This window comes from Eubalaena glacialis, chromosome 1 (assembly GCF_028564815.1).
Source record: "Eubalaena glacialis isolate mEubGla1 chromosome 1, mEubGla1.1.hap2.+ XY, whole genome shotgun sequence".
In the NCBI taxonomy this organism is placed as follows: Eukaryota; Metazoa; Chordata; class Mammalia; order Artiodactyla; family Balaenidae; genus Eubalaena; species Eubalaena glacialis.
In genome coordinates, this window is record NC_083716.1 from 210,731,164 (window position 1) to 210,755,554 (window position 24,391).

Consider the following 24,391-nt stretch of genomic DNA (forward strand, 5'->3'; position numbering starts at 1 on the left):
TTGCTCCGCGGCATGTGGGGTCTTCCCAGACCAGGGCTCGAACCCGTGTCCCCTGCGTTGGCAGGCAGACTCTCAACCACTGCGCCACCAGGGAAGCCCCACAATTTTTAAAGGTTATATTTCATTTATAGTTACAAGCTATTGGCTATATTCCCTGTGTTGTACTATTCCCTGTGTTGTATATATCCTTGCAGCTTTTTTTTTTTTTTTCAAATGGGTCAGTTATTTAATTAGGTTCTTTGTAAGAAGTTTAGAACACTGCTTTGTGAGGATAAATTCCAGTTGTGAGAGCAGATACAGAGCGGAGGTAGCCCTGGAGCTGAGGAACAGCTTTGATTCTTCGCAGAGTCTGTGAGTCCACAGCTTCCTGATCCACCTTGCTCTGCTCTGTAACCTCGTGGTTCTCCCTCTGTGTCGAAGATCTCACCTTCCTGGTGCCTGAGCTTATGCAGCTTCTTTTTTAAAAAAAAAAAATTTTTTTAAACATTTTTATTGGAGTATAATTGCTTTACCATGGTGTGTTAGTTTCTGCTGTATCAAAAAGTGAATCAGCTATGTGTATACATATATCCCCATATCCCCTCCCTCTTGTGTCTCCCTCCCACCCTCCCTATCCCACCCCTCTAGGTGGTCACAAATCACCGAGCTGATCTCCCTGTGCTATGCGGCTGCTTCCCACTAGCTATTTATTTTACATTTGGTAGTGTATATATGTCCATGCCACTCTCTCACTTCGTCCCAGCTTACCCTTCCCCCTCGCCGTGTCCTCAAATCCATTCTCTACACCTGCATCTTTATTCCTGTCCTGCCCCTAGGTTCTTCAGAACCTTTTTTTTTTAGATTCCATATATATGTGTTAGCATACGGTATTTGTTTTTCTCTTTCTGACTTACTTCACTCTGTATGACAGACTCTAGGTCCATCCACCTCACTACAAATAACTCAATTTCGTTTCTTTTTATGGCTGAGTAATATTCCATTGTATATATGTGCCACATCTTCTTTATCCATTCATCTGTCGATGGACACTTAGGTTGCTTCCATGTCCTGGCTATTGTAAATAGAGCTACGCAGCTTCTTTTTGAAGTAAGCATCAGTGAGATGTTCCGGGTTTTTCACACCACTGATATCAATTTTGATGGAGGTGGCAATGACAAATTTCTGGTGTGTTCTACGCCGAGGAACTCAATTGAGGGACAGAGACCCAGTCACAAGTAGCAAGCCACTGCTCAGCTGCTTCAGGAAAATGACCCTCTTGCCTCTGTGGTGCCCAGGGAGGATGTCAGAATGGTCCCAGGAGTGATGCTAGCGCACAGTTTTCTCACATGCTTACTGAAGGGTTTTTTGCCGACTCAACAGTTTTCGAGGGCACATCTTCAGTAGGATAATACCTAGGCATTTTGCAAAATTTAACCACTCGGGTACCACCATTCTTGACACCACCAACTGGTTTTGTGACAGTAGCAAGAACTGCCACCTTCTTTTTCTTTTTCTTTTCAACCTTGGCTTTAGCTGCTGAATACTTCCTCTTGTACAGGGCCTTTCTGGAATACATAGCCGATCGGGAATGTCTGCCAATTCCTCTGACCAGGACAGGGTTTCGGCTTCAGCGGGGCTTCCCCTTCTTAACCTTCTTCACCTTTTTAACCTTGCCACCAGCATCAGCCTTCTTGGCTTCATGTTTTTTCTCCTTAGTATCTGGCTTCTCAGCTTTTTCACCCGCCATCTTGCAAGATGGGAAAGAGCTCCTTGTAGCTCATTTATTTTATACATAGTAGTTGTACCTCCTCTTAATCCCCTACCTCTTTCTTGCTCCTCCCCCCTTCCCACTCCCCACTGAGTTGCCCTTTGTTTGTTGAATTGTTTGTGGCCTTGGAGAAATGTTTAATTTCTTCTTCTTTTTAAAAATGTAGTCAAATGTGTTAGTAGCTATTCAGTAGGTACTTATACCTGGAGAAACAAGAAGAAGGTGGGAGCCTCCGCCTCCACTTCCTTGAATAACAGATTAGGAGCCAGGAGAGGGGACCTTAGGGTTTGAGATGTGGGAGTTGGGTTGGGGGACAGACCAGCCAAAGGGAGGTGAGTTAGGAAGCTTGTAGGATAACCATGTGGTTGGGTCACTCAGGAAATATGACTAAGGGCTCTGGAATCAGCCTTTGTGGGTTCAAATCCCAGGACTAATATTACAGAACGACTTTGGCGGGGGGCAGGTAATGAGCCTCCTGTGCCTTAGTTTCTTCATGTAGAAATTATTAATATTTTATCTGAGGCTTAAATGAGATAAGGTCTGGCACAGTGCTTAGCAGACAGTGAGTGCTTCCTAGAAAAGAAATAAAGAGAACTTGGGTTAGCTTGTAGGAGGAATGGAAATGAATAGACATATGGAGAAACTCGTAGATTGTAGGTGAGTGAGCTTGAGAGGAATGAATGATCAACCCTCTTTCTGTGGTTAAAATCATGACCATATTACGAAAACAACAATCGAAGACTGTGGCTTGGAGGTTCAACCTAGGGACTCTAGAACCAGAGAGCTTGTTCCAATTCCAGCCCTACCCCGTACTGCCTTTGTGACATTGGGCAAATCACTTAATGTCTCTCTGCCTTGGTTTCTTCAACTAAAAGTGTGGAATAATAATTATACCTATCTTAGAGATGAAGAAATGAAAAGTGAGCTAAAATATGTAAAGCACCTAGAAAACTATCTGACACAGCGTATGTACCTAAAAAATAGTTATTATATTACTATTAATTATATTTTCACTGTATCAGGTGCATTTTTACTATCACCTCATTTGAGTTTTCTGAGATAATTGTTCCTTTCAATACGCATCCACCTATTGCCAAGATACTGTTCCTGATTTTACTAGGTCCTAAATTTTGGGGTTGACTTAAGTCTGCCCTTCCATCCTCTGGATCTTTGATATTCTCTGCTAAACTAATAATATTCTATGTTATTAATAGGTATTGATAACTTCATGTTATCTCTCTCAAATGACATTTGCATTTTAACAAGAATTTTCAAGGCCTTGACTCACAGCAGTGAGTAATGTGGTTATTTTAGGGATTCTGGCAGAGAGAAACAGTCCTTGGGCTGGGAGAGCTTTCCTAAATTCTAAATTTATATCAAGCCAGCAGCTGCCTACCCTGCTCACTCAGAATATGGAGTGGGGTTGTATTGGCGATCAGGGAGTGATTTAAATCAATTAACCAATACTTTTGTCACTAGTTATATGCCAGCAACTGTCTTAAGTAATGTGGGGAAGAATATAAAGATGAATAATCCTTGTTTCAAGGAATTTATAATCTAATTGAAGACATCAAGATGTAGAAAAATAAAAAAGATACTTATTCTCATTGCCAAGGTCAGAACAGACCTGAGAATGTTGCCTACTGATCAATATACTGGTGTGAAGTCTTGAGGGCCGGGTCAAACCAGGAAGAAGCTTATCTAGATAGGAGCTACTCATAAGATCGTTTTACTGTACAGCCATAGCAAGAGTAACTGCTTAGAAATGGAGCCGACTCTGCAGTCAGACCACTAAAGGGGGAGATACGGCATTGAGTTATGCACCGGAGGGAGAGTCTGGATGAAGCATTAACAGAGAGTGAGAGCCTGGAACAGGATGGGAGTGCAGGGCAAGTGAAGGTGGAGGATCCATGTAACTTAGTGGGGACATCTTCCATATGAGTTCTGGCATGACTTGTGAGGTGAGGATGGCATTTTAAAGGAACAAAACTGGGATGAACAAATAATATCTTTCCTCATTTGTCAAATAAGGAAGATTGAAACACGTGAGTACTAAGGAATTGCCCAGCTGTAGTAGTCTATAAGTCAATCATTCTAGGACCAAACAAAAAGCAGCAATAGGTAGTATTCAAATCAGCCATATAGACCCATGTTTCCAAATCATAGCCCATCAGAGTTCTTTCGTTCATTTGCTGTGAAATCTTTTAATTTTCTTACACTGTCTCTTGAATGTGTTAAGAAAATGTAGATTCTTAGTTCTCCAAAACTGAAGTGGTCTTCTTTACAAGACAGGAGAAAGAAGAAAAACAAACTTAGCCCAATTCAATGATTTAAACCTAAAGTTAAGCAGACTGAGACAAAATGATAGCGTCCGTTCTCTGTTTTTTCCATTGAGCACCAGATCAGCTTTGATGTTCAGCATATTTTTCAATTATCCTTCTCTATTTTTAATAGATTAACAGCAAATCAGTTGCTTATTGTACAATTCTCTAACAAGGCCAAAAAAAAGTATTACTGAAAGGAAAAAGAAAAGAACTAATGAATATTAAAAAAAAACCAATTTAACTAGTCTTTTTGGTCTTTGGTCTTTTAGTTTTTACCCCTCTTCTTCCGCCTTGCTTCACTCCAAGATGGTGTCTTGGTGTATTTGCTTATATAATCTTATGGTATTAAGTAGAGGGCATCCTGTGTTCATAAACCTGTGTCTGCTGGCTCCTTAGTAATATCTGTCATCCACCTGGTTGGTGCCAGGCCTGAATGCATTCCAGGGCGAAGCTGTTGCTTAGTGTAATTTGTGTTCTGGCCTCTCTGGTTTGATCAGGGCCAGTGGTTTCCCTGGCTGACCGGGTTCACCCCAGTCCTGACTAGTACTAGGGAAACCCCTTGAAGTCTGGTTATAACTCCCATTTGGCCCTGGTGCAACAACACTCTTCCCTCCCACTACACATTCCACTTCTACCCTGACTAGTACTTTTTCTTCCAAACCCCCTTACCAGCTTTCAGTGATAACTGAATCCCATCTAGATCATGCCTCCCAAACCATGCTCACCACCTGATTTGCTTTCAGAGTTTGGGTCTCTGGTGAGTGGTAGGGGGAACTGATAAGGTGATTGCATTCCAGATGTTCAACAGGAAGCAGAGCAAAAGTCTTCTCTCTGGGAAGGTCCCCAACTCATCTGGGTGTTTCTGAATCCCCCTTAGCTTCTTCACCCATTCAATCAATATATATTAAGAACCTACTGTATGTTAGGCCCTCTGTTAGGTAATGGTGATATAATGGTGAACAAGATAGGGTCCCTGTCCTCTTGGTGCTTATAGAGTAATGGCAGGGGGGAGTACACATGATAAAGAACTCAGCAAACATGTACATAAATGCAATTTTTTAAGCGCTATGAAAGAAACAAATAGGATTCTGTGTTCCAAATAATAAAAGAGACATTAAGAAACCCATTTTAGAAGGAGTTTGGTGACGATTTCTCTGATAAGACACTTAATCTGTTAATGATGAGAGACAGCAAACCATGTGAAGACGGGAAGAGAATGCAGGGCAAGGCACAGCAAATGCAAAAGCCCTAGATGGTAAAGAGCCTCCAGATGGGTTAGGAAATAATCCGCAGATATAAGATTTTCCTTCCATTCTTACAGAAAAGTGACATAATTTTCGGGGTATGATTAAGACTACAAACTAGAAACTTGCTGAGTTTTAAACAAGGCCCAGACTAAGGTAAGCAAGTGAGGCACTCACCTCAGGTACAAAATTTAAGGAAGCACCAAAAAACTAAATGGTCAGGATAAACATATTTTAAAACATCAAAATTAATGTAAAAGTCAATGATGAACAAAATATCAAATTTTAAATTAAATACAGAATCAGTATTACTGAATTTTTCTTTTGTCATAGGCTCCAATATGGCTTAGCACAGCTCTGGTATTACTATCATCTCCCAACAGAGATCATTTTACTTTTTCCTTTCCAGTTTGGATGCCTTTTATTTATTTTTCTTGCCTAATTGTTCTGGCTAGAACTTCCAGTATTATGCTGAATAGAAGCAATGAAAGTAGGTATCCTCTAACCTCTTAAAATTTAGAATTCATAAAAGGAGATGATTGGAATGTCCATAAAGTTTGGAAGGACTGATCTTTATGAGTGCGTCATCAGTTTTGACTTCAGCTGGTTAATGGTGTTCTATTGTTATACACATATTCATTAACTTAATAAACATTTATTAGCATATATGAAAAATTACCGCTAGGTTTTCCCTTTGTTAGATTTTTTTCTTATATCATCATCTTGATTATTCTTCTCAAATTCTTTTTCCAGTGGAAATTAGGAATGAATAAGGTAAAAGAGCTGCCATAAAAAACGTTTGAGAAGTGCCAATATAGCCCATAAATCAATGGCTGAATTGTTTTGGAAAGGCTTTATGGTAATTTAGGTAGAAAGATGGTATCAAGATTTAAGCTGCTATTTGGTTCACTTGCCACTTCGGGGAGGGATGACCTGGTCAGGGCTGTGGCCAGTAGGACTGAGACATGGAGTAGGGACTCCCAACCCAATTCTGTGATGAATCTGAAGTTAGGAATGTAAATAAAGCTGAAAAGTGTTGTGCAGGAATTCTGAGATTCAAGGGGTCATAAGGCAAGCTCTGGGGGTAGCCATGGCTGAAGGGAACTGGAAGCAGCTAGGACAGCCATGTTTGAAACAAGAGTCATGACTTCTGCGATCTCACACCCCCTGGGTATCAGTTGGAAGCCTTGACTAGGCTGCGTGCTGTAAGTACATTAAGGGTAGAACCAGACAGTATCACCCAGTTAGTTATTCTCCTTCAAATCCATCTCAGCTATTGCCTTCCCTTGCTCCGTCTTCGTGCCTTTGCTCAACTGTACTTAGAAAGTCAAGTTATTGCAATCAGGCTATCTGCAGAAAGGGCGGGTAGACCTCCTGGTACATTCTTCACTGACTTCACCACCAGAAATCAGTTTGCTGCTAACTCCTCATTTTCTGGATTGTTGAACTACCTCCCCTGGGTAATCAGAAATCCTGAGGTATTCCCAGAGAGGAAGACTTTGGATATCGGTTGGTCAACTTCCAGGAGAAGCAAGATTCAAGACACATCACTCTCTTGATCTCGCCTGTCCATATTATAGCTATAATTAGCCTAGAAAGCCAGGGACTTTGCTGTTTTCTCCTGGAAACACAGCTGCAGTTGCTGCACCCTTGATTCTGAATGTTGTGCTGAGACTGAGGCCACCTGTCCCTATGTCTGTATTTTTTTCTCAAAGAGCTGAGTGATTGCCTTGAACAGCTGTGGGTATTTGCGTTTTATTTCTATAAGCCCTAAGCAACTGAGTGAAAAGCAAAGCCAATTATGTCATTGAGTCCTTTAATATGTATGAACAGAATAGCAGAAAACTGAGTTAGCCATGGCAAATACAAGGTTTACATAGAAGAAGAAACACTGAATTTTACTGGGAAATCAGTGAACAAAGAGGCAAAATGTTTGCTTTTTGGGGGAAAGACTATTTTTATTTTGTTTATGTTCATTTAGATAAACTATCTTTACACAAAATCTCTTTAAATCCTACAAACACTGAATTTATCAATACAAGATGGCAGAGGAAGCATGGTTGGAGGACATGCTGCACATAAGTCTAGCAAAGAGAATTAAGTTTTCATATGCAGTAACCCCTACAGATTTGTTTTTTCTTGGGACTGTTTAAAATAACATTCCCTTTTTCTTTGAATTTTATGGAGTTTAAATGTTACTGCAAAGTTCAGTATCCCATCTGAAAACCTATTTGTAACATCATCGCAGTAAGTCAAGAATTGGGAGAGCTGGAGCCCGATTTCTGGCATTCATTTCAAATGCCAGCAGGCTTTTGGCCACTGACTATCATTGGAGAGTCTTCAGGTTAGTGTAAGGGAGAAGGCAGTTTTACCTAGTATTGTGTAGCGTCGTATTTGGAATTACAAGTCTCTTGGATCTTTGGTGGCTACATTTTTAGAAGCGGTGATGGTGGTGAGTGGTGATGTTCTGGGAAGTTAAATAAGTGGACTTTCCGGGGACTTTCCTCATGGCGCAGAGGTTAAGAATCTGCCTGCCAATGCAGGGGACACAGGTTCGAGCCCTGGTCCGTGAAGATCCCACATGCCGCGGAGCAATTAAGCCCGTGTGCCACAGCTACTGAGCCTGCGCTCTAAAGCCTGCAAGCCACAGCTACCAAGCCCACATTCCACAACTACTGAAGCCCGTGCGCCTAGAGCCCGTGCTTGGCAACAAGAGAAGCCACCACAGTGAGAAGCCCGGGCACCGCAACAAAGAGTAGCCCCCGCTCGCCACAACTAGAGGAAGCCTGTGTGCAACAACGAAGACCCAATGCAACCAAAAATAAAAAAATAAAATAAATAAATAAATAAATAATAAATAAATAAGTGGACTTTCTTATCTTGATATGAAAACTCATAGAAGCCTTTTACCTAAAATAATTGTTACAAAATTTGAGACATTTTGATCTTTTTCTCCTTATTTTCCTTCTTATTTTAAGGTGAATCCAGTTCATCTCAGTTATAGTTTTTTCTTCTTTGTTATGAAAATTCTACTTATTGTTGCTAAAATGATAGAAAATACAGAAAAACTAAAAATAAGAAAAATTTTATTCCAATGGGCAAGTGTTTTAAGCATCTTTCTTAGTCCTGGCCCAGCTTTGTGTGTGTATGTGTGTGTGTGTGTGTGTGTGTTTTCATAATTGAGACCACATTGTGTATGTACACTTTTGTATTCTTTAAAATATTGTGTCATAAGATTTCTCCAGTATTATTAAAAATTTTATAAGCAATTTTACCACCTCCTCTTTTATTTCTCCTTCCCTACTCTTCCATTCTCTTTCTTAAAAAGTATTTGTTTTCTTACTTTTTTTTCTTTCTCCCTTCTTTCTTCATCAAAATGCCATTAAGAAAATGTTTGCTTTTGGCCAAGATAGACTAAGGACTGGATTCTCCTTGGAGCCTATGAGGTGTTGGCAGTGTGAGTCCAGGGAGGCCACGGCAGTTGGAGTTCATGGGACAAAGTACCAAAGAGATGACTCTTTAGAGCAATAAAGCTCTAAAGATATGAAGAGCATATCCCCTTTAAGTTCTTTTTTAAAAAATTTTAATTAATTAATTAATTAATTTTGGGCTGCGTTGGGTCTTCGTTGCTGCACGCGGGCTTTCTCTAGTTGCAGTGTGCAGGCTTTTCATTGCGGTGGCTTCTCTTGTTGTGGAGCACGGGCTCTAGGCGTGTGGGCTTCAGTAGTTGTGGCATGCAACCTCAGTAGTTGTGGCTCACGGGCTCTAGAGCGCAGGCTCAGTAGTTGCGGCACACAGGCTTAATTGCTCCGTGGCATGTGGGATCTTCCCGAACCAGGGCTCGAACCCTTGTCCCCTGCATTGGCAGGCGGATTCCTAACCACTGTGCCACCAGGGAAGCCCCCCCCCCTCCCCTGCCCCTTTGAGCTTTCACCTGAGTACTGAGAAGCATATTTGTGTGAGGAAACTACTCAAGTTTGGGGAAAGAACTGCCTAAAAGGACTAGAAGGAATAATCACTGGGATTCACATAGGGCTTAGAAGAGTTTGTATTCCCACCAGCCAGGGTGGATAGACCTTGTAAGTTATGGAAGTCAGAGAGTGTACTCAGAAGGGTAATGCTGTGCAGCGGTGGGACAAAATTAGCCCTAGATTAAAAGCTGTTCTGGTCTCACATAAAGAAGTATAAAAGCAAGCCTTAAAAAAGTAAAACTGTTTCTAAATATCTTTACTCCAAGAACAAAGCTCAAGAATATTTGTAGAAATATGGAAAAAAACATCCAGCACCCAACAGGGTAAAATTAACAGTGTTTGTGATCCAATAAAAAAATTACCAGATATACAAAGAAGTAGGAAAATGTGGACCACAATGGAAAAAATCAATCAATATAAATAGACTCAGAAACAGCATAGGTTATAGAATTAGTAGACAAGGACATCAAAATGGATATTGTAATTATATTTCATATATTCAAGAAAGTAGATTAAAATTAAATACATTAAGTAGAGTCATGAAATATTTTTAAAAACTCAAAACAAACTTCCAAAGATTAAAAATATGTCTGAAATAAAAAAAAATATTGGATGGAATTAATAGATTAGTTACTGCAGAAGGAAAGATTAGTGAATTCAAAAACATAGCAATAAAAACTATATAAAATGAAATGCAGAAAGAAAAAAGACTGAAGAAAGTGAACCCAGCTTCAGTGAACTTGGGACAAGTTCAAACAGCCTACTACACATATAACGGGAGATCCTAAAGGGGGTAAGTGGGAACAGAAAAAACATTCAAATTCAAATAATGGCTAAAAGTTTTCCAAATTTGATGAAAACTCTAAATCCACAGATATGAGAAAAACTCCAAGAATAAGATACATGAAGAAAACTATACTAAGTCACATCATAATCAAATTGCTTAATATCAGTGACAAAGAGAAAAATCATAAAAGCAAGCAGAGAAAAAAGACACATGGAAAGAAGAAAGATAAGAATAACCACAGACTTCTCAATGGAAACAATGCAATTAAAAGAGATGTAACTAAATAAAGAGATACTATGTTCATGAATTAAAATACTAGATATTATTAAGATGCCAATTCTCCCTAAATTACAGTCTAGTATGAGTCCCAAAAGTTTTTTTTTTTTTTTTTTTTGGTAGCAATTGACAATCTCATTTTCCAATTTATATGGAAATACAAAGGGCCTGGAATAACCAAACAACTTTGAAAAAGAAAAAAGAAAGTTTGGGAGCTTATAATGCTTCATTTCAAAACTTATTATAAAGATACTATAGTCAAGGCAGTGTGGTATCAGCATAGCATTGGAAAAATAGTAAAAATCTACAAACAAAAGTGTCTCCATGGGAGTTTTGGGTACCAGGTAGGAGACTGTGAAACCCTGGTTCAGGTCAAGACCAAGGAGAGCTGTTTTGGCAAGACAAGTTCACAACCACGTGGCTGACTTGCTGTGGTCCCATCTACAGAAACAGAAAGCAATAGTAATTAAAACAGTATGATACTGGCATGAAAATAGACATGTAGAACAATAGAACAGAATAGAGAGCCCATAAATAAACCCATACATTTACGGTCAACTAATATTTGACAAGGGAGCCAAGAATACTCAATGGGGAAAGGATAAGCTCTTCAATAAACAATGTTGGGAAAACTAGATATTCATATGCAGAAGAATGAAATTTGATTCCTGTCTTACACCACTCACAAAACTTAACTTGAAATTGGTTAAAGACTTAAGTGTAAGACCTGAAACTGTAAAACTCCTGGAAGAAAATATAGGGGAAAATCTCCTTCATATTGGTCTTGGTAACAACTTTTTGGATATGACACCAAAAACACAAGTAACAAAAGCAAAAATAAACAAGTAGGTCTACATCAAACTAAAAAACTTCTGCACAGCAAAAGTGTCAACAAAATGAAAATGTTACCTACAAGACGGGAGAAAGTATTTGCAAACCATGTATGTGATAAGATGTTCATATCCAAAATATATAAGCAGCTCATACAACTCAATAGGAAAAAACAAATAATCTGATTTAAAAATGGGTAGACATCTTCCCAAAGAAGGTATACAAAAGGCCAACAGGTAAATGAAAAGATGCTTGACATCACTAACTCTCAGGGAAATATAAATTAATAACATAATCAGATATCACCTCATACCTGTTAGAATAGCTATTATCCAAAAAATAAAAGATAACAAGTAAGTATTGATGAGGTTGTGGAGAAATTAGAACTCTTGTCCATTGTTGGTGAGAACAATTAATTAATTGTTAATTAATACAGTATGGAGTTTCCTAAAAAATTAATACAGTATGGAGTTTCCTAAAAAATTAAAATTAGAATTACTATATGATCCAGCAATCTTACTTCTGGGTATAGATATGAAGGAAATGAAATCAGTATCTTGAAGAGATATCTGCACCCCCATGTTCATTGCAGAATTATTCACAATAGCCAAGACATAGAAACAACGTTAAGTATTCATCTACATGTGAATGGATAAAGAAAATGTGGAATATATACACACAATGGAATATTATTCAGCCATAAAAAAGGAAATCCTGCCATTCACAACAATATGGATGGAACTTGAGGACATTATCCTAAGTGAAGTAAGTCAGAGAAAGACAAATACTGTATGATCTCACCTATATGTGGAATCTAAAAAAGCCAAACTAATAGAAACAGAGAGTAATGTGGTGGTTGCTTGGGGGTAGGGTGTGGAGGAAATGGAGATATTGGTCAAAGGGTAAAAACTTCCAGTTATAAGATAAATAAGTGGGAATCTAATGTACAGCATGGTAGCTATATTTAATAATACTGTGTTATATACTTGAAAGTTGCTAAGTAGATCTTAAATGTTCTCAACACACACACACACACACACACACACACACACACATAACTGTAATTATGGGAGGTGTTGGAGGTGTTAACTAACCTTACTGTAGTAATTACTTCACAATATGTACACGTATCAAATCATCACTTTGTACACCCCAAGCTTTTACAATGTTATGTGTCAATTATATGAGATATGTCAATTATATCTCAGTAAAGTTGGATAAATAAATAAATAGGAAGGCTAGAGAAGTCTTCCTTTGAGTAGAAAGCCAATTACTAAATGTAGAAGAATTGACGATATTAGAAAATCTCCATTTGGCAAAAATTAGAGTAATAATTAACATTAATGGGTGTCAAAACTAGTGAGGGAAAGTGAGGTAAAGAATCAGATTTTACATAGTTATCTCTCCACAAAATATTTATCTATTACAAAAGGGGAAAAACACAGCTTTACACTCTTCAGGATCTGGCAAATACTGTCTTAATCGTGTGAAGTTAACACCTCAACTATTAGCAGGGCTTTTGTAGAGGTGAGATGGACCTCCTACCCAAAGTTGGTTCAGATATCGAGACTGGTGATCTCACACATACACACACACACACACACACACACACACAAACACACATACCCCAAGAGGATAGAAAGAGGTTTTTTACTCACATTTTGAGGCTTTTTGAAAGGAGTAGGGTAGGCTCCCAAGCATGTCTGAAAATGGCTTGCGAGAGCAAGAAGGGTGACTGGCTTTGGCTTTTATTGGGTTAAGGGGTGGGGCTACCAGTGAGGATTCCCAGGCACAGGCAAGGGCTTGTATAGTTGGAACTTCTTATCTGAATCAAGGAGGGAGCATCTGAGCTTTCTTACCAGCTTGCCCAGATGTGGGGCAGCAGAACGGAGAGGAATAAGACTTAAAAGCTATCAGCTTTTCTTTTTTCTTTTTAATTAATTTTTATTGGAGTATAGTTGATTTACAATGTTGTGTTAGTTTCTGCTGCACCGCAAAGTGAATCAGTTATACATATTAATATATCCACCCTTTTTTATATTTATTTATTTATATATTTTTGGCCACGCCGCGTGGCTTGCGGGAGTTTAGTTCCCCGGCCAGGGATCAAACCTGTGCCCCTTAAAGTGGAAGTGCAGAGTCCTAACCACTAGACTGCCAGGGAAGTCCCTCCACTCTTTTTTTAGATTCTTTCCCCATGTAGGCTCTCTTCAGCCACTTGAGGAGAGCTCCCTGTGCTATACATTAGGTCCTTATTAGTTATCTATTTTATTTATAGTAGTGTGTATATATCAATCCCAATCTCCCAATTTGTCCCCTCCCCCTTGGTAACCATAAGTTTGTTTTCTACATCTGTGACTCTATTTCTGTTTTGTAAATAAGTTCATCTATACCATGTTTTTAGATTCCATATGTGTGATATTATATATTTATTTTTCTCTATCTGACTTACCTCACTCAGTATGACAATCTCTAGGTCCATCCATGTTGCTGCAAATGGCATTATTTCATTCTTTTTTATGACTAATATTCCATTGTATATATGTACCACATCTTCTTTATCCATTCATCCATCGATGGACATTTAGTTTGCTTCCATGTCCTGGCTATTGTAAACAGTGCTGCAATGAACATTGGGGTGCATGTATCTCTTCGAATTATGGTTTTCTCCAAATATATGCCCAGGAGTGGGATTGCTGGATCATATGGCAACTCTATTTTTAGTTTTTTAAGGAGCCTCCATACTGTTCTCCATAGTGGCTCTACCAATTTACTTTCCCACCAACAGTGTAGGAGGGGTTATCAGCTTGCTTTCAAAAATAAGTTGTCCAATGTCTATTTTACTGTATGTAAATGCATCATTTTAGCATTTTAAACATCTTTGTTAATATGATAGACAAAAATGTTACCTTGTTTAATTTTTATTTCTTTGATCTCTTTAGAGGGTGAAGTATGTGCAAATTTTGTTGCGCATTAGTGTTTCCTCTTTTGGAAATAATATTTATATCTTTTTATTGATTGAGGTAATAGTCTTTCTCTGAGAGTCTCATATAAGTGCTTTATCATAGTAGTTGCAGTATTTCCCGTTTGTGGTTTACCTTTTAATTTTGGTTATCTTACTCTTTAGGAGAAAGAACTTTTTTTTTTTAAATGAGAAAATATGCTGCTGCAGCAAGAAGAATTGCCAAATTCAAGACTTGTTCTATATGTGGCAGGAGTTCGTAAGACAGAGCAGACAGGAAGTACTGCAAGCTTGGGCTCTGCGTTTTGTGTTCTTGAGGTATTTGGGCGTGAGGAATGTGTATCAAACTTAGTATGTTTTATTTTGTTCTTAATCATAGAACTAGATGCCTTGTTTTGAGGACTGCATTAGAGTAAATCACATACAGGCGTTATTTCTCTCCTTGGTCATAGAATATTTGGAAAATCTGATGCTAAGTTAATTGTAATGCAGCCCTAAAAACAAAAACTTGCTCAAAAAAATGAGTTCACATATAGTGCCATGTGGGTTGGCAAAAAGAGAAAGGAAGGAATAGCAGATTGTACTATCTATTATTGAGAAAAATTCTGGGCTAACCCCAGTCATAAACACTGCAGTATTCAATGTTTCAGGATAAGAACTCGTCACAAAATGATGTTATTTCAGAAAACGCTATAAAAAACACATCAAAAGAAGATAAATGGATTGCACACAGAGCCGAGAAATCCATGACACCGCAAAAGCCCATTCCGCCCATCCAGGTTAGCAGAAGGCTTCAGCCACTTGGGGGAGCTCAAATCTCACTTCCCTCAGTTATTACTCCACCCGCAAAGAGGTTGATAGCAGACATTGGATTGGTCAAGTCCAAGAACACAGTTTAGGGCACCGTGCTAGGGCCTGGAACTTTCTCTATGGTGAAGTAGAGGGTAAATGTGGTTCCTGGTGGTAAATTTCTTTTTGGGTTCTCATATTGTAGGGTTTTCTTTGGTTGGCTTTTTAGGAAAACTGGTTTCCCCATACAGCTGGGGTGATTAAAGAGGGCTCTTCCTCTTTAATCAGAGACAGATGTGCTCTCTTGCCCCCTGGAAGGTCTTGGGGAACAATGGATGATTTCTAAGAACTAAGAAAAACTTTTCTTTCTTTCCTTTCTTTAATTGCAATTTGACTGGAATTGTCTTTTCTCTCCATCAGAGACAAACAATGGGGATAACTGCAGGCCAGGTAACATCTCTGGGTAATGAGACAGAACTGATTGTCCTGTGTTGGGAATTAGCTTCAAGGGCAAAGGAGGGCTCATCTCAGAAAAGAAAGAGCTTCTCTGTAGAGAATTTTGGGCTGGTAGTGCTGGCATTTGTGGACAGGAGAGTGTATTCACAATCCAAGGGTTTTGTTTTCCTTTGTATCTCTTTTTTCTCAATCTGACTGAGATAAATCCTAATAATGGCATGGATTTTGGAGCACTAGAAGTGTCTGATAAACCAGAGCTATGAAATGCATCACTAAACAGATAAAGAGGGGTGAAAGTCCTCTCTCCTTCTTGTTACCTCTCTCCCTCCCTTCATTCATTCCTTCAAGCTAGAAAGTACCTGGGAGAAGGCTTCCTTCCTCCCTCCCTCCCTCCCTTCCTTCCTTCGTTCCTTTCTCCCTTCCCTTTGTTCATTCATTCTTCTTTTCCTTTTTGATGTGGTTCCATCTAAGATGTATCAATAATTGCTTTTCCTCTTTAAAATTGATTTTTAGCTATATAAGTGGTTCCTGAATACATTCTCCTTTCAAAAACCTAGAAAGCTAAAGCTGCTGTGAAGTCCTCTTGGAGCACTACCCCACTACCCCAATGCCATATCCCAAGCATTGTTATTAAAGGAGGCCTATAGCCAGATTGCCTTGGCTTACGTTTAACTCTACCAATTAACTGGCTGTGCAACTTTACGCAAGTTGCTCAACCTGTCTGTGCCTAAGTTTCCTTATCTGGAGAATGGAAATGTTATTAATTTCCATTCTCCAGATAACCTACCTCACAGGATGGTTTTAAGGATAAAATGTAATAATTTATGTAAAACACTTAAACACCATATCAGATTTAATAAGCTCTTAAAAATGTTTTTTATTATTACCCTGCTTTCCACTTGCGATGTGTACTTTTCCCCAGTTCCTGGAGGTAACCACTATTATGAGTTTTCAGAATATTGTTTTAGTATCGTGTGTGTGTGCGTGTTTAACAAATGGTGTCATATTATACATATTATTCTGTAGTTTGCCTTTTTAAATTAGCAATTATGTTTTGTGATTTATCCATGTTGATGCAAATAGATCTAGTATACTCCTTTTAACTGCTATATAATATACTATTGTGAATCTAATTTATTTAGCTATTTCCTGTTTGATGGACAGTTAAAATGTTACTAATTTTTATCTATTATAGACAGTCCTGCACTGAACCTTCATATAAATGTCTGTGCCATATTGTGATAGAAATCTATGTGTGGAACTTATGAGTTGTAGGGAATGTACAAACTGGTTGAACCAATTTATATTCCCACTAGTAATATCTGAAAGTACTCAATTCCTCAAAACCTTGCAAAAGCTCAATAAGAAAATCAACCAGTTTTGGCAATCTAATGGAGAGAAATATTGTCATTATTGTTTTAATTTGTATTTCCATGGTTACTAGTGAGATCGAGCATCTTTTCATATGTTTATTGGCCATTTGTATTCTCTCTTCTGTGAATCATCTGTTCATAACCTCTGTTTGCATTTCTATTATATCTTTAGTCTTTTTCTTATTAATCTGTAAGATAATCTTTTAAGTATGTGGCAAATACTTTCTCCTAATCAGGTTTGCTTATCTTTTAGCTTTGTTCATGGAGTCTTTGATCATATGGGCCTAAATTTGTTTGCAGTAATATGTAATTGCACAATTATTCTTGTGATTACCATTTTCATGCATTTAGGCTATAGGAGGAAATTGAAGCTCCATAAGAGAAAACAAATTGTGTAGGAAGAACACATAGAGTGAGAAAGGGAGAAAGGTGAGATTCCAGGATTGCTCTAAAGAGCACCTTCATGTACAAGTGGTAAGTCTGGAGCATGGAGAGGAACAGGACTAGCTTTAAAAATACATTTTTGGGACTTCCCTGGTGGCGCAGTGGTTGAGAATCCGCCTGCCAATGCAGGGGACACGGGTTCGAGCTCTGGTCTGGGAAGATCCCACATACCATGGAGCAACTAAGCCTGTGTGCCACAACTACTGAGCTTGCACTCTAGAGCCTGTGAGCCATAACTACTGAGCCCTCGTACCACAACTACTGAAGCCTGTGCACCTAGAGCCCGTGCTCTGCAACAAGAGAAGCCACTGCAATGAGAAGCCTGCACACCTCAACGAAGAGTAGCCCCCGCTCACCACAACTGGAGAAAGCCCGTGCGCAGCATCAAAGACCCAATGCTGCCAAAAAAACAAAAAAATACATTTTTGTCTTGCAGTCCAATGGAAAGAGAACATAATGGAAACGATGTCATCAGACAAACAGTGTAATCCTACATGTTGTAGAGGAGGAATGAGACTAACTTTGGCACAGGTAGAAGTTTGGGGAAAAAAACCCCCCCAAAATCTGACTCTAACTGAAAGAAACAGGGATTCTTTAGGAGGAAATGGAAACGGAACGCAAGAGTAAGGAATTAGGTAGTGCTGCTGCAGAAAAAGAGGTAGAGAAAGCAGTATTTTTCTTGGCCTGAAGGAAAGCTAGAAAACCCATGGGACAAGACATATTGCTTTTTCCTACACCACTAAAGCCTTGAGAAATGTTACCAGTGGTAACTCCAGCTCAGAAATACATTGATGGAAGGATTCTCCAGCTGGTACAAATGTGGTAGCAGAAGGAAACATTAACCTAGGAAGTAAAAAACCTAGGGACTAAAAAACTTTAGACTCCAAAGTCTAAAACAGCAGTATCTTCGGCATAGATGACATCATAGGACCTGAAACAAACAAACATACGGCATCTGGTGGGAGACAGAGAAACAGACATGAGCAGGAAATTGGAACTATGGGAGAAATACACTGGGTGCTTGGAGATGTCTCTTGTAAATGGGCACGAACTGTTATAAGAGAGAAGAACCTGTACTCTTAGATGGGGTTCAAACTCATTCCAGCATTTGGGCACCAGGAATAAGGGAATAAATATGAAAGCAACTTAAGAAATTTTCAATATGCAGAAGGAGCACCAATAAGAAGAGAATCCTAGAAAGCACTGGGGATTGGTGGGACCCTCAGTGCAAATTTCTGAGCCATGCAATAAAAAGGACAGTTTACAGGAGTGATGGATTTTTCAATAAAATTTGGAATTTAGTATCACAATTAATCTCTTGATTGCATTTCTTCTGGGTTTAAGGTCATGGGAGGTGATGGAATGGACTCTGAAATATTGCATGGATTATCCTGTCAATGCCTTTTTCTCTTTTCCCTTTTCCTCTTTAGAATGTATCTGTGTTAGTCTTACAGTAAATATGCATTTGAGCATTATTCATTCCACAGCTGACACGCCTGCTGCCTTTGATTAGATTATTTCCATGTCTTTGGAAGCAGGGCCTTCCTTAAGGAAACTGTGATATTCTTCAACTTCTGACTCCTGACCTACAGATTTATCTATAGCCACACCCTACTTTTTCTTTCCAGATTTCCCCATCAAGTGGTACTGTGAGTGTTTCCTTAAAAATTTCCCCTCTGCTCCAAACCTAAAAGACACAGCAATGGGGAAAAAAATCCAAACAATAACTAAACGTTTTCATGGGCCAGAAATGGAAACACTCGGCGGTAAGCCGGGACTGCAGCATAGGCCTGCTGGGCTATAGTTCCAGAAATAGACAGAGTTAGGAGGGTGACTACTGCAGTGGAATGAAAACCAAAGTGGTCCACATGTGGTAGGGCACCAGGGCCAGCATCACCGTGTAAAAGCCAAGGCTAGGTGGGCCTACCATGACCATGAAAGGAGGTGGAAACAGCTCTGATCACTGCGTGAAGCTGTGGCTTTATAAAGCTGAGTTCCTGCGGGGGGCAGGAGGAAGTAGAGCAAGCCCAGCAGCAGGACTTGTTTAGCTCAGTAACTAGATCTAAAATAGCCCCATCATTCTGCACTTGGAGCTGTCCCTCCAGTGTAAGACCTGGTTCTGGACTTGGGTGGTGGGTCTCCCTGGGGGCTGAGTGGAGGCAACCACATAATTTATACATAGAGAGGCGTGGTCACAGAGAGAGAACATAAGACAAAACAACAACAAACCCAGTCCCACCTAAGATTAGCCTACCAACCCAAATATAAATTCACCATTATGAAAACTACCACTAAAAAAGTGAGTCAGCAAAATAATCAGATGGATTCACTCCTAGTGAAATGCAAACATATTGAATGATTTAAAAATATTAGGTTCCAGATCTTCAAAGAGATAAAGAACAAGAAATTACAAAACAGGAATAGGCAGATCTGAGTAAAGAACTGATAGATTACAAATAAAAAACAATTAGAAATTGTGAGAATGAAAATAAATTTAATGAAATAAAAAGTTTAATAGGGCAAACACTATACTAGACACAGTAAAAGAACATTCTAGTGAACTGGAATTAAATAATATTATAAATATTACATTTCCCCTCTTCCTCTGACAGTCTTGTACATGAAGGTGCTCTTTATGTTTTTTAATTAAAATTTTTTAAAAAATAAATTTATTTATGGCTGCGTTGTATCTTCGTTGCTGTGCGTGGGCTTTCTCTAGTTGCAGCAAGAGGTGGCTACTCTTGGTTGCAGTGCGTGGGCTTCTCATTGCGGTGGCTTCTCTTGTTGCAGAGCACAGGCTCTAGGCATGTGGGCTTCAGTAGTTGTGGCACACGGGCTCAGTAGTTGTAGCTCTCGGGCTCTAGAGCACAGGCTCAGTAGTTGGGGCGCACAGGCTTACTTGCTCTGCAGCATGTGGTACCTTCCCGGACCAGGGCTCGAACCTGTGTGCCCTGCATTGGCAGGTGGATTCTTAACCACTGCACCACCAGGGAAGTCCGAAGGTGCTCTTTAGAGCGATCTTTGATTCTCAATTTTCTCCTTTCTTGCCCTATGTGTTCTTCCTACACAACCTGTTTTCTCCTATGGCTTCAATTTCCTCCTATAGCCTAAAGGCATGAAAATGGTAGTCGCAGGAATAATTGTGCAATTATGTATAACTGCAAACGTGGCCGATGGTACTTGGATCACTGTAGCCTTTATTATTGGATAGTTTGCTAGAATAGTAAAGCTATTTTTCAGCCAATATAAAATATCTCACTTTCCACAGATCGGCTTCCAAAGTTTCTCCTAACTTCTCTGCCACAGGCACTGTGATGAATAAGCTGCAGAGGCTCCAAGTATTCAGATGACATATAAGTATAGAATTATTCTGACAGCTCACCTTCTCTTTACCAGTGTGTTCCCTTCATAAAATTGATTTTGAATTTTAAAAATCGCCTGTAAGACTCTATTCTTAACTGACAGGAAGGTCTTTCTTTTTTTTTTAAAATTAATTAATTAATTAATTAATTATTTTTGGCTGCGTTGGATCTTTGTTGCTACGCGCGGGCTTTCTCTAGTTGCAGCGAGTGGGGGCTACTCTTCATTGTGGTGTGCGGGCTTCTCACTGCAGTGGCTTCTCTTGTTGTGGAGCACGGGCTCTAGGTGTTTGGGCTCAGTAGTTGTGGCTCGTGGGCTCAGTAGTTGCGGCGCACGGGCTTCGTTGCTCTACGGCATGTGGGATCTTCCCGGACCAGGGCTCGAACCCGTGTCCCCTGCATTGGCAGGCGGATTCTTAACCACAGCGCCACCAGGGAAGCCCTGAGGAAGGTCTTAATATGCATCTACTTGAATGAATCACAGTTTTGGGGAATTCTAGGCTATATCCAATAGTCTGATGACTAGGATGAGGAAGGTGTGGGAGATGCTTCTGGTTTCCTTCCCAATCTTCCTACTCCCTCCTTCTTTGCTAACAGATCCCTAATTTTATTCAGGGTGGCAATGTGCTCAGTCTTAAGCAAGAAGAATTCCCAAGTAGAACCCACGGTCCAAGAAGCCAGTTGTGACAATCCTGCTCTCTGCTTTGCCAGCCTCCCTCACCCTTCCTTGGGGATGACCATATGACCCAGTTCTAATAAATAAGATGTAAAAGGAAGTCTACGAAAAAGAGGAGCCATGTGGTTAGTGCTGCTCCTACCTCTTTCCTCTTGCCTTGAAATTAATGTTTGAAAAATGTGACAGCCATCTTAAGAATGAGGGCCAGCCCAAGAGAATCATAGAAATACCAGCCCTGTCGCGTTGAGCTGGGCGAGCGCCAGCAGTACCTACCATTGGACATTTTGTCATATAAGGAAAATTAGCTTTTATCAATGTACTATAAGCCATATGCATTTCTAATTGATACAGTGTGGAAATAAAATAGTTGGCTCCTTTAATCTATATTTTGAAAGATTAAAGTGACTAGGTCAATTCTAGGCTAAAGTAAAAGAAATACATGTTAACTGACCTGCACTAGATAAGAACATAGGCTTAAAGAGAATAGAATAGGAAATATTTCCTTCACAACTCTTGTTAGAAGAGTTTTTCAATGAATATGCCAATCAATTTAAATATTTGAACCCCTATGATATCTAGATTGAGTTAAGTGAGTTTCTTAGCTGTTCAAACCACTGTATTTTACAGAAATAGGAGTAGCATATATAAGGACTAGAGAATCGAATGTGAGCTGAGGGAGAATGTATTGGCCATCTTTCTAGCCACTTATTACTGTCATCTATTGCCTTGCTTATTATTTTTATTTTGAAATAATTTCAAGTTTACAGAAATGTTGCAAGATTAGTACAAAGAACTTCCATATACCCTTTACTCAGTTTCACTAATTGTTAACATTTTCCCACATTTGCTTTATCATTCTCTCTGTTTATTTTTTTATTTATTTATTTTTTGGATGCAAATGTATTTTATTTTTTTTAATGGAAAGGCATTTTATTTTAAATATAGCAGTGTGTACATGTCAATCCCAAATTCCCAGTCTATCCCTCCCCTCCACCCTTCCCCGCTGGTAACCATAAATTCGTTCTCTAAGTCTGTGAGCATCTTCTCTGTTTAGAAAGGTAGATATAGATGTAAATATTTTTTTCTGAGCTATTTGAGAATAAACTGTAGACCAGATGTTCCTTTACCCCTAAATTGTTCAGTGTATATTTCTAAAAAAGATGGAAATTCTTTTACATAACCATAGTACAATTATCAAAATCAGGAAATAACATTGATAGAATATTATTATCTAATAATATTATGGACCTTATCCTAATTTTGTCAATTATTCCAATAATGAGATAGATAGATAGATAGACAGATAGATAGATAGATAGATAGATCTGTCTTTTGGTTCAGGATCAATTCAGGATTGCATATTGTTTTCAGTTTTCATGAACCTGCTAATTTTATAATTAATTAATTTTAATAATTTAATTAATTTTATAATTAAAAACATGCATGTGTCTATTTTCTTAGATGACTGTATATAGCAATCAAAAAATAAGAAATGCCATACTGAGTCATACCCACTCTCAGTCAAGCTCATTATGTTGGTGGGAATGGATGGAGATGATTTGCAAGAGTATGGTTGTTGTCCTTAGTTTAAGTTTTAAATTTGCACTGAAGGACTTCCCTGGTGACGCAGTGGTTAAGAATCCGCCTGCCAATGCAGGGGACACGGGTTCGATCCCTGGTCCGGGAAGATCCCACATGCTGTGGAGCAACTAAGCCCATGCGCCACAACTACTGAGCCGTCGCTCTAGAGCCGGTGAGCCGCAACTACTGAGCCCGTGTGCCGCAACTACTGAGCCCGTGTGCCACAACTACTGAGCCTGCACTCTAGAGCCCGTGCTCCTCAACAAGAGAAGCCACTGCAATGAGAAGCCCACGCACCACAATGAAGAGCAGCCCCCACTTGCCACAACTAGAGAAAGCCCATGTGCAGCAACGAAGACCCAATGCAGCCAAAAAAAGAAAAATTTACACTGAAGTTTTAAACATATGTAGTTAAAGAGTCAAATAATTCCAGGGACTTACCTGGCGATCCAGTGGTTAAGACTTTGACTTCCAATGCAGGGGGTACAGGTTCTATCCCTGGTTGGGGAGCTAAGATCCCACATGCCTCATGGCCAAAAAACCAAAACATAAAACAGAAGCAATATTGTAACAAATTCAATAAAGACTTTAAAAAAAATGGTCCACATTAAAAAAAAAAAAAGTAAAAAAAAGAGTCAAATAATTCCAAAATGTTTCTTATGAGAAAAAAAATAGCAGCCTCTATTAGCCTTGACTTTTTTTATCTTCTCCATTTCTCATTTCTCAGAAGCAAATATGTTAAAATATCTTAGCTAATTCTTTTGATATTTACCTTCATGTACCTAAATAACATGTTTATATTACTATATATTTTTAGGGGAGCTGATACAAAATCTATTGATTTCCTGCTGTGGAAGATGCTATGGCAGATGAGAACATACACTTCCCATATATCTAACCTCCTAATACAGTCATATCATAATTTTGTTTAGATGAATATTTGGAGTTAATGTTTTTATTGCTATAAAATGCTACTGATAGCTGATTTTATATGACAACTTTTCCTTTTCTGCCCAAATTTGCTTTCCTTGGACTTAATAATTATCTTACTTTTTATGTTTGCTTATTTTTCTGTGTATATATCACTGATTCAAGGCCAAATTTCTCTAGCTGTCTTAATCTCTTTTTGTTATGTTCAGCTGTATTATGTCTTTTAACAATTTATCTTCTTGACAAAACCTCTCCCAGAGCCCTCTGACCTTCTTCAATGTGAACCAGTTGCCCCTCTCTATCTGGGGACCATTGTCATCAAGCATCTCTCTTTATTGTCCTTTTGAGGATTCTCATACCCCTTCTCCTTTGTTGCATCCCCATTTCCTCTATTTCGTGTCTTTCTCTTTCTTTTTTCTCTTTGTTTTCTGGCACTGTCAGTTTTTGAGATTTTTGACAGTTTTAATGTGTAAATTGAATCATGTCTTTGTTGTTTCCACTGCTGGCTTTAGATTCAGCTTTCCTTGTAATTTTCAAAGACTCGAGATACAACACATGCTACAACATGGATGAACCTTGAGGACATTATTCTAATGAAATAAGTCAGTCACAAAAGAACAAATATCCTGTGATTCCACTTA

At 39.0% G+C, this 24,391-nt stretch overlaps 1 pseudogene; it reads right to left on the reverse strand.

The window, feature by feature from the left end:
* Positions 1-250: 250 nt before the first annotated feature.
* Positions 251-1,726, reverse strand: LOC133100298 (large ribosomal subunit protein eL6-like; annotated as a pseudogene).
* Positions 1,727-24,391: the final 22,665 nt, after the last annotated feature.